The following is a 16287-nucleotide window of genomic DNA, read 5'->3' on the forward strand; positions in this document are numbered from 1 at the left end:
CTATGGTCGAAAACCCAGGAATAAACCGCCTGTAGTAGCCGACGAGCCCAAGGAACGAGCGTATTTCTTTTTTTGACTTAGGTGCTGGAATCTGTTTTATGGCTGCAACTTTTTCAACTTGAGGGTAGACTTTTCCTTGTCCTAAGACATACCCCAGGTATTTGATTGATGTACAGCCTAACATACATTTTTCAGGATTGGCAGTTAAGTGAGCTTCCCTCAATGTCTGTAGTACTGTTGATAAATGTTGGAGGTGGTCAGTCCATGAGTCGCTAAATATTACAATGTCATCTAAGTAGGCTGAGGCATAGGAGCGATGGGGTCTTAAAATCATATCCATTAGCCGTTGAAAGGTAGCAGGGGCTCCGTGTAGTCCAAAAGGGAGAACTGTAAACTGATATAACCCAGAGGGTGCTGAAAATGCGGTCTTTTCCCTGTCTGTTTCTTTTAAGGGGATCTGCCAATATCCTTTTGTGAGATCTAAAGTAGACATGAACTTGGCATGCCCTATTCTCTCCAACAGTTCGTCGATGCGAGGCATAGGGTAAGCGTCAAAATAGGTGAGCTCATTCAACTTCCGATAATCTACACAGAAGCGCGTGGTTCCATCTGGCTTGGGTACTAACACTATAGGGGAACACCAGGGACTACTGGATGGTTCAATAATCCCGGATTGTAACATTTTAGTAACTTCCTGTTCGATTACAGCTTTCTTGGCTTCCGGAATCCTATAGGGTCTTTGTCTTACAACTGCCTCGCTCTTGGTTCTGATACTATGTTCGGTTAAATTAGTGTGGCCAGGGTGTCAGGAGAATATATCTGCATAGGTGGTAAGTATTCGATAGAGAGAGGTTTCATAACTGTCAGCAAGAGAGGTATTGATCCGGGGTTTATCATCTCCTTCATTGGGGAAAAAGGAAAGAGCGGGATAAGGAATGTCTTCTATCTGCTCTGTCACGATATGTTGGATTTTATGGCTATGCTCAGTTCCTTGCCATTTTTTTAACAAGTTTATATGATAGATTTGTTCTTTTTGGGGTCGATGGGGAAGAGCCAACCGGTATGTTGTTGGGTTGATTTGTTCTAACACTTCATATGGTCCTTGCCATCGGGCTAACAATTTATTCTCACTACTGGGGAGAAGGATTAGAGCCTTATCTCCCACATTAAGAGTACGAAACACACTTTTAGCATCATAATTCTTCTTTTGCCTGTCTTGGGCTTCTCTTAAATTCTCATGGGCTCTATCCCATACAGCCTGTAGATTCTCTTTTAAGTCTTTAGTATAGGTCAGTAGATCCTTTATGTCCTCATCTCTTTCCTCCCATTGTTCTACCAACATATCAAGGAGGGTTCGAGGAGGTCTACCAAATAACATCTCAAAAGGACTATGTCCAAGGGAAGCCTGGATATGTGTACGTATGGCATATAATACGAGTGGTAGTTTTTTTTCCCAGTCTCTTCCGTCCTCTGCTACGCTCTTCCTAAGTAACGACTTAATGGTCCGATTATATCGTTCCACAAGTCCATCAGTTTGGGGATGGTAAACCGAGGTTCGGATTTGTTTTATCCCCAACGTGTCACTGACCTCCCTCATTAATCTAGACATGAAAGGAGTACCCTGATCAGTCAGAATTTCTTTAGGGAACCCGACCCTTGAAAAGAACTCGATCATAGCTTGGGCCACTACCTTTGTATGCATACTAGGAAGTGGGATTGCCTCGGGATACCTTGTGGCATAGTCCACCAGGACTAATATATACTGTCTTCCTTTAGTAGATGGGGTGAGGGGACCAATAAGATCCATTCCTACACGAGAAAAAGGGGTTTCTATAATCGGGAGGGGTTGTAAAGGGGCAGGGGGTTGCATTCCTGGGTTATAGAACTGACATTTCTGACATGTTTGACAATACCGCCGTATATCCCCATATACCCCAGGCCAATAGAATCGCTGGAGGACCGCTGCCTCAGTCTTATCTCTTCCGAGGTGCCCTTCCCCTGTCTCCCCATGGGCTAGTTGTAAGACCTGCTCTCGGTACCTCCCAGGGACTAATAATTGTCTCCGGTCCATATTACCTGACTGGGGTAGTCTATATAACAGTTCATTATGTATGTGAAATGTGGGTCCTACCCCTCCTTCCTCCCGATTAAGGGCCTTTTCCCAGGCATTCTTTAAGGATGGATCCTCTCTCTGTGTTTGTCTAAAATCCCCGGCAACGGTGTATACCTTTCCGGTGCTTTTTTGTGAGTTCTTGTTTTCTGGATTCTCCTCCCAATATTGCTGTCTCTGGACTCTTTTCTGTCTTTTGCTTACGTGGGTTTTTAGAGGGCGAGTCTCAGCTATTTCAATATCATAGGGTACTTCCTCCCACCATTTTTTCATCAGATGTTCTTCTCCGGCTTTGTGCAATAATTGTGGAAAAGCTACATAGTCGGTCCCAATAATAATATCTTCTTCAAGATGTGGCAATACTCCAACCCTGAGGATTTCTTCTTCACCCCTCCACTGAAAGCGAATGCTAGCTACTGGGTAATATGACTGATCACCATGGACACATGCTATCAATACCTGGGTATGGGGTATGGTGTGCCTTGCTTCTACTAGGTTTTGTCTAATGACGCTCTGACTGCAGCCAGAGTCAATTAAAGCTACTTTCTCTTGTCCATTTAGACATATGGGAAGCGTATAGGTAGGCCTAGCCTCCCCAGCCCAGAAAACCCTGCCTTTAGTGACGCCAATTTCCATGGGTTCTTCTATATCTTTTTTCTGTGGACAAAAGCGGGCGATATGACCCCATTCAGAACAATTATAACATTGAGGACCGCTAGACGTATAAGAGGCTGGAGGTGGATGGGGACTACGAATTCTCTCCGGCTCATGGGAACTTAGTGGTCGTGAAGGTGCTATTTTCCCTATATTTGGCCGTGCAGGAGATGGTCCAGGGTTCCGATAAGGGGTGGTTTTGAAATCTGGGCTCCTGTGGAAGGCACAGGCTAAGTCAATTGCTGTTTCGTTAGTTAATCCGGGGTGTTGCCGAACCCAATTTCTTGTGGTTGAGGGCAGTGCATCCAGGAATTGTTCTAATACAATCACATCAAACATTTCTTCCCGAGTCTTTTCGGTGGGCCTTAACCAACGTCCCGCCGCGTTTTGGACCCGGTAGTATAAGGCACGAGGATTTTCTTGTAATCCCCATTTCATATGCCGGAACTTGCTCCGATAACTTTCGTGGTCTAGTCCTATCCTTTCTAGGACAGTCTTTTTGATCTCCTTGTAGGGGAGGGTGCCCATGGGATTGATGGCTTGATATGTGGCCTGTAATTGTCCAGTCAATAATGGGGCTATATATTGGCCCCATTTGTCTTCGGGCCAGTTGGCTGTACTGGCCACCCTTTCAAAATTAAGAAAAAATGAATCCGGATCTTCCTGATCCTGGTATTTTTGTAGAACACTGCTCGGCACATTCGGATGTACTTTGGTATGTGCAATGGTCTCTGTTAATTTACTCATGGCAGTTTCATGGACTAGTTGATTGTTGGCCATAATTGTGGCCTGACTTTTAAGGGCCGTCTGTAACGCTTCTCTCTCCTCTTTGGCGTCTTTCATTTGCTGCTCCCACATCAACTGTAGATGTCGTTGTCCTTCTGCGAGCTGAGCAATTACATCCGCCATGGTGGGTTTTTCTTCCATCGTCTTCTCCGTGTGTGTGTGGGGTTCAAATCCCACTTCTGACACCACTTGTGCGAGGATGGCAAATTTATGACGCTGAATAGCAATATCGTGGTTTCAAAGAACTGTCTTTTATTGGTTCTTGAAACAGTTTATACGATGAGTAATATGTACAAAGTTTATGGAATAGTAGTAGGTCCTCTTGGCTCGTCCTTCTTCTTCCTTCCCAGGCCTCGCGGGGAGCATGGAAACAAGAAAATAAATAGATACGGTAAGTGGGGAGGTTTGTTAAGGCTTAACTGTTCTCGTCTTTCCCTTTTCTCTCTCACTCTCTTTGTCCCTGCCTCCGCTGTCTTCTTATTGTCTTACTTCTTTTCGCCTGTGTTGTCCCTCTTCCGACTCTCCTGCCAGACTTCCTTCCTGCCTGTTTCCTTGCGTCCTGCGCTTCTTGCTTATGTACTGTTTTCCGTCTTTCTCCTTCTTTTTCTCTCTCTCTCTTCCTCTCGTTTATTCGTTTAGTGTACTTAATCGTAAATCTCTTCCTGTGTATGCTCTATCTTCTTGGTATCGTATTTCCTATATTTCTCTTCCCTTTCTTTTCTGTATCTGAATGACTGCTATTGTTTTCTTGCCCCGTCCCCTTTTCCCCGCAGTGCTCCCCATCCCAAGTGCCCGTTCACCCTCTCCTTTCTGTCCCCTCCTCTTCCCCGCTCCTCTCACTTCCCGCCTCCCTTCCCCGTTTCCGTCTCCGTACCTGGAGATGCCACACTTCTCCGGAAGCGTGGCGGCGTATAAGCGGGCTCCCCGGGCCAATTGTCTCCAAATCTCCTCTGTGATACTCCAGCTCCCGTCGGCTCCGTCTTCCGGCCGTCCTCCTCCTCGATGGTGGTTTCCTCGTCCTCTTGTTCCTCCTTTGTCACTCGTATGTCTCCACTCCCTCTCGCCTCTTCCTGCGATCTCTCTGACGCTCCGCTTTTAACCCGCAGTTGGTCCCGCGGTTGCCATAAGTGACCAATCAAATCGCCGGGGTCTACAGTATGCACCAGGTCGTGTGTGGCAGAGTCAGCACAAGTAAGAGAACTGTGTGGGTCGGAATGGAGCGACCCATCACACACACACTTAGTCACTCACTCATACAGGCACTGAAGAGGGCCCCTCAGAGCTGCAGCACCAATTGTGCCACTCTGAGAGGCCCCATACCAGCCACATGCAGACTGCCATAGCAAGTGCATGACAAGGTATATCAAAAGTTGCAAACTCAACAGAGTGCCCACCAAGAGTGCCATGTCCACTAACACTGCATGCAATATAGTTACGTCACCCCCTGTGGCAGGCCTTACATCCCTAAGGCAGGGTGCACTGTTATGCATGTGAGGGCATAGTTGTGCATGAGCAAATATGCCCCTACTATGTCTTTGCAAATTCTTTGACTTAGTAAGTGTACAGGGAAACCATAGCAAATGCATGTACTGGACACTGGTCATTACAGGTTCCCTAGCTATATGATGGCCTTTCTGAACCCTGGGTTGTTTGGTATCAAACAACTCAAAATAACAAACCCACACTGATGCCAGTGTTGGAATTATTATACCATGTACCAGCCTGCCACCACAAGACACAGATCTGGACTCCTGTGGTGAGTGCCTCTGCTCTCAGGAGCCAGAACAAAAAGCCTTTCATGGGTGGAGGTGATTCACCTCCTCCCCCAGGCAGGCAGCCGGCACCAGCAGTCAGTTTTGAAGGCTTTACCGCTTTTGAGATCTGACCTCTGACTCCACTGCTAGCAGCGGTTGGCCGCCCAATGGCTTCTCCCCTACTTTGAGCAGGAAAACCAGTGGGAAAACATAGCCAGAATAGGAGGACTGCCCCCCCTCAGCCTGCAACACCCCCGGTGTGGAAGGTGCTTTGACCACTCCATTTCATTTTTCTCCATCTTGGGTGGCAGGAAAATAGTCTATCAGGGTTAGGGATGTGACCTCTTCCCACAGGAAGTGGTCACATAGTGGTTGTAGCCACCCTAAGGTAGGTGGCCCATTGGCCACTACCAAGTACTCCTCTGAATGTCCACTAAATACAGTATTTAGTGGGCATCCCTAGACATGCAGATCAGATTCAATGGACACAAGAAGACAAATGACGATGAAGTCCCAAGGCTCGAGAACAGAAGTCCTGCTGTAAGAAGAAAAAAGCACCTGCCTGGTGTACTCCGAACTCAGCAATCGCCAATGAGGGGTTGACATCGGACGGACTATAACAAACTCCAGAGGACCTCTAACCTTCTAAACATTGCTGAGAACCTTCCTCCAGAGTGAAGGCATCACTTTCTGCACCCAGCAGGCGAGACCCAGTGAAGTCCAATTCACTGACCGGATGATGACCAATGAACCGGACCCAGCAACTAGATCTAATTCCACACAATGGACCCGGAGGACAAACCTAAAGTGTTCCAAGTGTGGTTGCACTGTGACTTCCAGTGAATGAGACGTGCCGTAGCCCGGGGTACTGTACCTTTAACGTCAGACACCCAGAAGAAAAGCCTTTGGCTGATCTATCTGCCCTGCACCTGGCCTCCCTGATCCCTGCATGGGAAAACCAGCTGTGCTCTGGGGGTCCCTATCACCTTGTTACCTCTAAACTCCAAGGGGATCCACAAGACTTACCTGTAAGTCCTCCTGTGCAGTGTGTTTCCAAGTGCTCCCCTCTGCGGTTCTGCACCAGCTCAAAGAATTTCAGCTGCTGCCCCGTTTGAACCGGGAACCACCCGAACTTCTCCAGCTGGCCCACGTAACATCTCCATGACCACAAATGTTTAGCACTTCTCCAAGAGAACTGCTTGACCAAGCTACCACTAAATACAGAGTATTCGGTGGTCTACTTCATACCCCTGGATACCAAGGTGGAGTTGCTTGGCCTCGCTGTACAGTGCACATAGCTTTTGAACACTATACAGAGCCAGCCTCCTACTTCTGGCAGCACTACTTCCCCTGTTTCCCCTGCACTTGATGTTGCTGCAAAAGATGTAGAGGGTTCCCCATCTCTTCTCTCTCTCTGTGCTCTAAGATGCTGTCTGTTGTGATAGCTGTTGAGATGTGACAACATACTTTATGTTGGACAAGAATATATTTTTTTAACGTAACCCCTAGAAAGGGTTTTGTCGCGTAGGAAGCACTTAACGTATCTAGACACGTTCTTCTTCTCAACAGAAGAGATTGTGAAAAAACCCAAGCAATGGACTGTTTCTGCTGTGCAGGTTCATCATTAGAAGAGGTATCTGCATCAGGGTGTGGTTCTTGATCTTGACTCCCTCCAGATGCCATCTTGTTCAGAAATATCCACACAAAATAATAACAAAAGGCAGGAGCAACATTCCAGCTGAAGAGTGTACAGCATGGCCTTGCCGCTTAACTATTGAATCGACAAGGCCGCTAATAAAATATGTTCTGCTTACTCCTTGGAGTACCCCATAATGTCCTGCAAGGGATTTTATTTTAATAAAAAAAAATTGGTTGTTGTGGTGCACCAAGGAGAGGCAGGGGCACCACATATAGGCCCTCATTATGACATTGGCGGTAAGTCCTGCTTACCGCCATGCCAACCACCGCCAACATACCGGCGCCGCGGCTGATTACCGCTACCCATATTATGACACACACATACCAATCCGTCACTATACAGACACACACACAAGTCCGCCAGCCCAAAGGTCAGTGATAAATTGGTGGTACCAAAACCCACACCATTAACCCAACAGATCTACGCCCACAGCATTATGAGCCATGAGTCACCGCGGTTGACATTCAACCGCGGTAAACCATTGGCAGTACATACCGCTGCACTCAAAATACACACAACCTAACAAAACAACACCACATTGGACAATTCAAACTACACACACATGACACACATACACCCACACACCCACAACACTATAAAACACACTCACACAATACCCACAACCCCTTACGACTAAAAAATATTGCCAAATGAGACAGACCAAGAGCACCCACAGAACCAGAGCCACTAAACACCATCACCCATACACCATCCATGCACCTTACAGCACACACCCCAACACATCACCCCACACACCTGCACACACCACACACACTACACCCATAGCACCACAAAGACACCCCAGGTTCTCAGAGGAGGAGCTAAAGGTCATGGTGGAGGAAATCATCCGGGTAGAGCCACAGTTATTCGGATCACAGGTGCAGCAGACATCCATTGCTAGGAAGATGGAGCTATGGAGGAGAATCGTAGACAGGGTCAATGCCGTGGGATAGCACCCAAGAACAAGTGATGACATCAGGAAGCGGTGAAAAGACCTATGGGGGAAGGTGCGCTCTGTGGCAGCAAGACACCAGATAGCAGTACAGAGGACTGCCGGTGGACCCCTACTGCCTCCCCCACAACTAAGAACATGGGAGGAGCAGCCTTGGCAATCATGCATCCTGAGGGCCTGGCAGGAGCAGCAGGAGGACTGGACTCTGGTAAGTCAACTCTCTATTACTTTCAACCCCCTACCTGCATGCCATCACATGCCCCCACCCGTGCCCTCACCCCCATCACTCCACCACTTCACATACACCCTACCATCACAACCCACTCATCCCAATGCCAAGCCCTGCACGTAACACCAATGCACGGACCCCCATCACAGATCTGCATGGACACACAAAGCATGCACACTAGAGACAGTCACCTAGCCCACCAAATCACTACTCTCACAAGGCTAAGCTGCCAGGGCATTAACAACCATATAGGGCAACACACCTGTAGGAAGTTGGCTCTGTATGTACTATTTCAAAGTAAGAAATAGCATGCACAGAGTCCAAGGGTTCCCCTTAGAGGTAAGATAGTGGCAAAAAGAGATAATTCTAATGCTCTATTTTGTGGTAGTGTGGTCGAGCAGTAGGTTTATCAGAGGGTAGTGTTAAGCATTTGTTGTACACACACAGGCAACAAATGAGGAACACACACTCAAAGACAATTCCAGGCCAATAGGTTTTTATATAGAAAAATATATTTTCTTAGTTTATTTTAAGAACCACAGGTTCAAGATTTACAATCAATACTTCAAATGAAAGGTACTTTACTCAGGTATCATAGGAACTTTGAATCAGCAATGTACAGTTTTGGTAAAAATGGCAATAAGCTATTTTAAAACTAGACAGTGCAATTTTCAACAGTTCCTGGGGGAGGTAAGTATTTGTTAGTTTTGCAGGTAAGTAAACCACCTACAGGGTTCAAAGTTGGGTCCAAGGTAGCCCACCGTTGTGGGTTCAGGGCAACCCCAAAGTTACCACACCAGCAGCTCAGGGCCGGTCAGGTGCAGAGGTCAAAGTGGTGCCCAAAACCCCTAGGCTTCAATGGAGAAGGGGGCGCCCCGGTTCCAGTCTGCCAGCAGGTAGGTACCCGCGTCTTCGGAGGGCAGACCAGGGGGGTTTTATAGGGCACCGGGGGGGGACACAAGTCAGCACAAAAAGTACACCCTCAGCAGCACGGGGCGGCCGGGTGCAGAGTGCAAACAGGCGTCAGGTTTGCAATGGAGTTCAATGGGAGACCCAGGGGTCTCTTTAGCGAAGCAGGCAGGCAAGGGGGGGGGGGCTCCTCGGGGTAGCCACCACCTGGGCAAGGGAGAGGGCCACCTGGGGGTCGCTTCTGAACTGGAGGTCGGATCCTTCAGGTCCTGGGGGCTGCGGGTGCAGTATCTTTACCATGCGTCAGGTTCTTAGAAGCAGGCAGTCGTGGTCAGGGGGAGCCTCTAGATTCCCTCTGCAGGCATCGCTGGGGGGGGCAGGGGGGTCAAACTTGCCTACTCACAGGTTGCAGTCGCCGGGGAGTCCTCCCTGTAGTGTTGGTTCTCCGCAGGTCGAGCAGGGGGCGTCGGGTGCAGAGTGAAAATTCTCATGCTTCCGGCGGGAAACGTGCAGTCCTTTAAAGTTGGTTTCTTTGTTGCAAAGTTGTTTTTTCTTTAGAGCAGAGCCGCTGTCCTCGGGAGTTCTTGGTCCTTTTAGATGCAGGGTAGTCCTCTGAGGCTTCAGAGGTCGCTGGACCCTGGGGGATGCGTCGCTGCTGCAGGTTTTCTTGAAGTGGGGAAACAGGCCGGTAGGGCTGGGGCCAAAGCAGTTGGTGTCTCCGTCTTCTCTGCAGGGCTTTCAGGTCAGCAGTCCTTCTTCGTCTTCAGGTTGCAGGAATCTGCCTTGCTTGGTTCTGGGGGCCCTTAAATACTCAATTCAGGGGTGTGTTTAGGTCTGGGGGGTTAGTAGCCAATGGCTACTAGCCCTGAGGGTGGCTACACCCTCTTTGTGCCTCCTCCCTGAGGGGAGGGGGGCATATCCCTAATCCTATGGGGTGAATCCTCCATCTGCAGGATTTCTAAAAGTCAGAGTCAGAGTCACCTTAGGGGTTGTCCTGACTGGCCAGTGACTCCTCCTTGTTTTTCTCATTAAATGCTCCGGCCCTGCCGTCAAAAGTGGGGCCGTGGCTGGAGGGGGCGGGCATCTCCACTAGCTGGAGTGCCCTGGGGCACTGTAACAAAGGGGGTGAGCCTTTGAGGCTCACCGCCAGGTGTTACAGTTCCTGCAGGGGGGAGGTGAGAAGCACCTCCACCCAGTACAGGCTTTGTTCCTGGCCACAGATTGACAAAGGCACTCTCCCCATGTGGCCAGCAACATGTCTGGTGTGTGGCAGGCTGGCAAAACTAGTCAGCCCACACTGGAAGTCGGGTATGTTTTCAGGGGGCATCTCTAGGATGCCCTCTGGGGTGTATTTCACAATAAAATGTACACTGGCATCAGTGTGCATTTATTGTGCTGAGAAGTTTAATACCAAACTTCCCAGTTTTCAGTGTAGCCATTATGGTGCTGTGGAGTTCGTGTTTGACAGACTCCCAGACCATATACTCTTATGGCTAACCTGCACTTACAACGTCTAAGGTTTTGCTTAAACACTGTAGGGGCATAGTGCTCATGCACCTATGCCCTCACCTATGGTATAGTGCACCCTGCCTTAGGGCTGTAAGGCCTGCTAGAGGGGTGAATTATCTATGCCATAGGCAGTGTGAGGATGGCATGGCACCCTGAGGGGAGTGCCATGTCGACTTAGTCATTTTCTCCCCACCAGCACACACAAGCTGGCAAGCAGTGTGTCTGTGCTGAGTGAGGGGTCCCCAGGGTGGCATGAGACATGCTGCAGCCCTTAGAGACCTTCCCTGGCATCAGGGCCCTTGGTACCAGGGGTACCAGTTACAAGGGACTTACCTGGATTCCAGGGTGTGCCAATTGTGGAAACAAAGGTACAGTTTTAGGGAAAGAACACTGGTGCTGAGGCCTGGTTAGCAGGCCTCAGCACACTTTCAAATCATAACTTGGCATCAGCAAAGGCAAAAAGTCAGGGGGTAACCATGCCAAGGAGTCATTTCCTTACACAACCCCCCCCCCCCCCAAACGAAAGAGGATGAGACTAACCTTTCCCAAGAGAGTCTTCATTTTCTAAGTGGAAGAACCTGGAACGGCCATCTGCATTGGCATGGGCAGTCCCAGGTCTGTGTTCCACTATAAAGTCCATTCCCTATAGGGAGATGGACCATCTCAACAGTTTTGGATTTTCACCTTTCATTTGCATTAGCCATCTGAGAGGTCTGTGGTCAGTTTGGACTACAAAGTGAGTACCAAAGAGGTATGGTCTCAGCTTCTTCAGGGACCAAACCACAGCAAAGGCCTCCCTCTCAATGGCACTCCAACGCTGCTCCCTGGGGAGTAACCTCCTGCTAATGAAAGCAACAGGCTGGTCAAGGCCATCATCATTTGTTTGGAACAAAACTGCCCCTATCCCATGTTCAGAGGCATCAGTCTGTACAATGAACTGCTTGGAGTAATCTGGAGCTTTTAGAACTGGTTTAGAACAAGCACATAGCTTGTTTCAGGGTGTCAACGGCCTTTTGGCATTCTACAGTCCAGTTTACCTTCTTGGGCATTTTCGTGGAGGTAAGTTCTGTGAGGGGTGTCACTATTGATCCATATCCCTTCACAAACCTCCTGTAGTACCCAGTCAAGCCAAGGAATGCCCTGACTTGAGTCTGGGTTTTTGGAGCTGCCCAGTCCAGAATAGTCTGGATCTTGGGCTGGAGTGGCTGAACTTGGCCTCCACCTACAAGGTGTCCCAAGTAAACCACAGTTCCCTGCCCTATCTGGCATTTGGATGCCTTGATAGAGAGGCCTGCTGCTTGCAGGGCCTTCAAAACCATCTTCAGGTGGACCAGGTGATCCTGCCAGCTGGAGATAAAGACAGCAATATCGTCAAGATAAGCTGTATTAAAGGACTCCAAGCCAGCAAGGACTTGATTCACCAACCTTTGGAAGGTGGCAGGGGAATTCTTTAAACCAAAGGGCATAACAGTGAACTGATAGTGCCCATCAGGTGTGGAGAATGCTGTCTTTTCTTTTGCTCCCGGTGCCATTTTGATTTGCCAGTACCCTGCTGTCAAGTCAAAGGTACTTAAGTACCTGGTAGCACCTAGTTTGTCAATTAATTCATCTGCCCTTGGAATGGGATGGGCATCTGTCTTGGTGACAAAATTAAGTCCTCTGTAGTCCACACAAAACCTCATCTCTCTCTTTCCATCTTTGGTGTGAGGTTTGGGGACTAAGACCACTGGGCTAGCCCAGGGGCTGTCAGAGTGCTCAATGACTCCCAATTCCAGCATCTTGTGGACTACCACCTTAATGCTTTCCTTAACTTGGTCAGACTGTCTTAATATTTTATTTTTGACAGGCATGCTGTCTCCTGTGTCCACATCATGGGAACACAGGTGTGTCTGACCAGGGGTTATGGAACAGAGCTCAGCAAACTGTTGTAAGACCTTACTACAGTCAGACTGCTGTTGGCTAGAGAGGGTGTCTGAGTAGATCACTCCATCTACTGAGCGATCTTTAGGGTCTGTGCAGAGGAGATCAGGGAGAGGTTCACTCTCAGCTTCCTGGTCCTCATCTGTTACCATCAACAGATTCACATCTGCCCTGTCATGAAAGCGTTTGAGGCGGTTCACACGGATCACCCTTTTGGGGGCCCTGCTATTGCCTAGGTCTACCAGGTAGGTGACCTGACTCTTTCTTTCTAGCACTGGGTAAGGGCCACTCCATCTGTCCTGAAGTGCCCTGGGAGCCACAGGCTCCAGAACCAAGACTTTCTGCCCTGGCTGAAACTCAACCATAGCAGCCTTTTGGTCATACCACATCTTCTGGAGTTGTTGGCTGGCCTCAAGGTTTTTGCTTGCCTTTTCCATGTACTCTGCCATCCTGGAACGTAGGCCTAGTACATAGTCCACTATATCTTGTTTAGGCTCATGAAGAGGTCTCTCCCAGCCTTCTTTTACAAGAGCTAGTGGTCCCCTTACAGGATGGCCAAACAGAAGTTCAAAGGGGGAAAACCCTACTCCCTTCTGAGGCACCTCTCTGTAGGCAAAAAGCAGACATGGCAAGAGGACATCCCATCTCCTTTTGAGCTTTTCAGGGAGCCCCATGATCATGCCTTTCAATGTCTTGTTAAATCTTTCTACAAGGCCATTGGTTTGTGGATGGTATGGTGTGGTGAATTTGTAAGTCACCCCACACTCATTCCACATATGTTTCAGGTATGCTGACATGAAGTTGGTACCCCTGTCAGACACCACCTCCTTAGGAAATTCCACTCTGGTAAAGATACCAATTAGTGATTTAGCTACTGCAGGGGCAGTAGTGGACCTAAGGGGAATTGCTTCAGGGTACCTAGTGGTATGATCCACTACCACTAGGATACACTGGTTCCCTGAGGCTGTGGGAAGTTCAAGTGGACCCAATATGTCCACACCCACTCTTTCAAAGGGGACCCACACCACTGGAAGTGGAATGAGGGGGGCCTTTGGGTGGCCACCTGTCTTACCACTGGCTTGACAGGTGGCACAGGAGACACAAAACTCCTTTACCTTCTGGGATATGTTGGGCCAATAGAAATGGTTAACTAACCTTTCCCAAGTCTTGGTTTGTCCCAAATGCACAGCAAGTGGAATATCATTAGCTAAGGTTAGAATGAACGCCCTAAACTCCTGAGGCACTACCACTCTCCTAGTGGCACCAGGTTTGGGATCTCTTGTCTCAGTGTAGAGGAGTCCATCTTCCCAATAGACTATCGGGGTCATTCTGACCTCGGCGGTAAAAGGTGCTTACCCCCGGTCAGAAGACCGCCATAACACCGCCGCGGCCGTGGGAAACCGCCACGGTCATTCTGACCCGCAACAGGCAAACCGCCAAAAACCCGACATCCACAAAAGTCCGCCACACCAACGGGTAGCGAAAAACTGGCGATGACCAAACCTCCACCGTCACGCCAACAGAAATACGCCCATTCCATTCCGACCCACGAATCCACGCGGTGGTCTTTCAACCGCGGTATTCTATTGGCAGTACACACCGCCACGCTCAAAATACACACACAGCTCCAAAACACAGCCACATTGGACATTTTGAAATACACACACCTGATACACATACAAACACCACTCCCACACACCCAATACAAGATAAAACACACACCCACATCACCCACAAATCCCCATGACCACCATTTATTGACTGAGGCCAGAGAGAGACACTACCAGCTAGTACTGAGCATTCACAGGCACATAACACCATCACTCACACAACATCCACGCACAAAACACCACACTCACCTCACTCATCACCACAAACACCACCTCACACCTCATCCACACCATCCCATGGCACCCCAAAGACACCCCAGGTTTTCAGACACTGAACTCAGGGTCATGGTGGAGGAAATAGTGTGGGTAGAGCCCCAGCTCTTCGGGACACAGGTGCAGAACACCACCATTGCCAGGAAGATGGAGCTATGGCAAAGAATAGTGGACAGGGTCAACGCTGTGGGTCAGCATCCACGAAATCGGGATGACATCAGGAAGCGGTGGAACGACCTACGGGGGAAGGTGCGTTCCATGGTATCCAGACACAACATCGTGGTGCAGAAGACTAGCGGCGGACCCCCACCTCAACCCCCAGAATTTACAACATGGGAGGAACAGGTCTTGGCGATCCTGCATCCTGAGGGCCTTGCAGGAGTAGGCGGAGGAATGGACTCTGGTAAGTCTAATCTCAACTACTTCATCCCCCCCCCACCAGCATGCCAAATCATACCCCCACCCTCCCACCCACCCCCATCACACATCCTCCTTGCTAATGTCTCACCATCACAACCCACCCATCCCAATACCAAGCCCTGCATGCGACCACAAACCATGGACACCCATCACCTAAGCATGCCCACTGCACATACCCATCCCCCCCCCCAATCCACCGTCACAACAGCCCCCACAAGGGAATGCCAGCACTGGGGTACACGGGCACCCACCCATTGCACGCTATGGCACACACAGAAGCAATAAACATACTCTTATACCCTTGCAGGACCCGAACGCCACGACACCGCCCAGGAGGGTCCAGAAATGTCCATTCCACCCCCAGAAGAGGCCCACAGTGATGACAGCAGCTCTGTCTCCCTGGACCCAGATGACCAGCCCGGCCCATCGGGGACCTCGGGACAGTCGGTTCTCCACAGACAGCCACAGGCCACAGCAGACCTACCCCCCTCTGGGAACACCAGCACAGCACCCACCCAGCGGGCCCATGCCTCTGTCTCCAGGACACGTCAATCAGCGGTGTGTCCACCACTACAGGGCACCCAGGTTATTCCACCACCCCAACAACAACAGGGACCTGGGGGCAGTGGTAGTGGGCACACGGTCCAGGGGACAGAGGCCCAGGGAAACAGGGGAACTGGGAGGGCTACTGTGCGACAGGGGGGGGGCAGGCCCAGGGAACCCACTCTCCATGAGGCCCTCTCCTCCATCATGGGAGCATACCACCACTCCCAGGAGACGATGGCGACGGTCCTGGCCAGGTTCCAGGAGATCCAGGTACTGTAGGAGGAACAGTTTATGGGGTTCAGGGAAGAACTCAGAAACATCAGTTCCGCAATGGGCACCATCATTGTGGCTCTCAATCAGATTCTCAGCACATTGCGGGACCATGTGGCACCACAAAGGGCCCCTGTCACTAGCATGGACCAAGAACAGGCTACCACCTCCGCCGGCGCTAGTGGACAGGAGGCCCCGACACAAGAACAACAGGCCACCAGAACCCCACCCCCTGCAGAAGGAGAACCACCCCGCAAGCGGGGCCAGAGATCTAGGAAGAAGACAGAGTAAGATGCCAAGACCCACTCCAGGAAAGGATACCCCCTGATTGTCATCCCACTGTCCCACATTGTCACCCTGTCCAACCTTAAACTGCCCCTGCTCCACCTTCCACAGGCATATGGACAATGTACCTGTGAGACTGAAAATCTGGACTCTGCCATGGACATTCCTCCACCATCACCCATCGCCTAATTGCAACCATTACCCAAAATTGAGCACTTTAATAAACACACTTATTGCACAAAAATTATCTGGAGTCTGCCTGTATTTTTGAACAAATGTATTACACAGAACCGTGCCAAAATGTCTAGTTACATTGTGATGACAACATACCACTGTCACACGGCTGTAGTCCATGGGGAAA

This window comes from Pleurodeles waltl, chromosome 7 (assembly GCF_031143425.1).
Source record: "Pleurodeles waltl isolate 20211129_DDA chromosome 7, aPleWal1.hap1.20221129, whole genome shotgun sequence".
Taxonomy (NCBI): Eukaryota; Metazoa; Chordata; class Amphibia; order Caudata; family Salamandridae; genus Pleurodeles; species Pleurodeles waltl.